The sequence below is a fragment of the Scardinius erythrophthalmus genome, assembly GCF_964197995.2.
Source record: "Scardinius erythrophthalmus genome assembly, chromosome: 6".
Taxonomy (NCBI): domain Eukaryota; kingdom Metazoa; phylum Chordata; class Actinopteri; order Cypriniformes; family Leuciscidae; genus Scardinius; species Scardinius erythrophthalmus.
Window position 1 is genome coordinate 21,019,529 of NC_138226.1, and position 2,099 is coordinate 21,021,627.

Sequence of the window (2,099 nt, forward strand, 5' to 3'; positions counted from 1 at the left end):
GCCAATTCCGCGGTTTTCCAACGCAATATCAAACTTGCCGCGAGGTTTACATTGATTGCAAAAAATATATTCGCCTGAAATGCTTGTAAATATTTGATATTCTACTAATGATAAAACTGTCCTATTATGAGTTTTGTAAGGGAGGGACGCAAGCATTTGAGCCTCTGTGAGCTCCTTTATGAAAACAAAATATGTTAATGATTAGTAGCGATTTTCAAGTTCAAATTGTGTGCATAACAAACAGTGACTGTAAATGTGTATTTTAGGTATGGGAGTGGCATGTTCTCAGTTGGGCCAGTTTAGAGGTAACGTTATTTTGATTGGCATTTGGCAACCTTGGTTGTACGCGCGGTTACAATACGCATGCGCACTTGCGCAGAATCCTCTGAGCCTGGCTTATACTTCATAAAACGATAAACGTGTTCTTTGCTCAATGAAAAAAAAAGTTAGTTTTGTGCGCTTATTTGAAAAAGTTTTAAAACATAAATGATAAACATAAATGATAAGATTCCAGTTCCATCACATACTGGCGTCGTATTTTTTTTTAGGCCAAGTCGAGTGTTTCAACCTAAGTATATTTGTATACCTAAGTGCACCGCGCGCAACTTTCTGTCTTGTATATCTTTTCAGAAAACATTGACAGTTATAATTAAAATCCATAGGGGCGTATTTTCGTGTATCTCTCAGTGTCAGGATGGCCGAGTGGTCTAAGGCGCCAGACTCAAGGTTGAAACCTTCCATATAAACATGGGTATTCTGGTCTCCGAATGGAGGCGTGGGTTCGAATCCCACTTCTGACAATATCTTTTTTTTTCTTCTTTTTTATTACTACCCGGATAATGGATTCCTCCATAAAATGTATTTTAAATTAATTGACATACTTAAAATGAATGCAAGTGAGCATACAGGAAATGCACAATTCATCTGTGGTTTAAACTACAACGTTTAATAAAAAAAGATTCATTTTGATATATCATTCAATGAATCAGCATTCAAGACGGAACGACCAAAAATCCCTGTTAATACATTTTCATATAAAATATAATTTAATTATATACAAATGTTTTTTTTATCATGATTTTTCATGTGATACAATTTTCAATGGTCTTTCTGTGTTATTATTTCATCAATTTTGAGAGACATGCATCAATTTTGAGAGACATGCAGCCCTGTGTGTAGTCTAGGCTATTCGGTTTTAAAGAATGAGTAATAGCCTACAATTAGACAAATACAACTCCACTTCCAATCCAGGTCACAGTGTTATCAATGTCACTAAGCATATACTGATAAAGTAATGCTCTTGTATTGAACTGCAATGGCTTCGAAGCTCCTCGAGATGGCACAAGACAAACAAGGTTTATTCAATTTGTACAAATTTCATAGTAGCCTAGTTGGGTTCTTGGAAAAAACAAGACATGAAAAGTAATGCACAACAACCACTTAAAGTAATAATAATAATAATGATTTAAAACCTTGTTAGGGACACTTCTTGAAATCTTGAAAAATCAAATATGTTTCATTTAGGCTAGTAAATATTTCACATGTGTTAAACCGGTAACACTTTACATAAGATCCCATTAGTTAACATTAGTTTATGCATAACTATAGGCTACTGTAACAGCAATAGCCAAATAGCCACTTGTTATGGTATTTATTAATTAATGAAAATACTATTATTGACAGCCTGATAGACAAATAAATAAATAAACAAAAAAGTGCACATAAATATGAACATAATATATAAAGTTTATATGAAACTTTAAAATGCTGGAATGTTTTAATTAAAGGGACAATATAAAGTTAAAGCTATTATAATAGGCTATGTCCTTTAAACTAATGGTGATTCTTCTTCTGTTGTTGTTAATTTCTTAATCATGTTTCTTTAAAATACTGGTTCAGTAAAAAATATATAGCCTAAATCTCGGCCGCGCACTCTTTATCAGCTTGATGTTCTCTCCGTAGCTTACTTCCACGAACAGACAATTTTACATTTTCAATCGTTTTGGTTTCGAGACAGATCCTGTTTGTCAACTTACTACATGAACAAGTTTGTACTTTTTCTCACACAGAAAAGGGTGGAATTTAGGCGTGTCTACTTA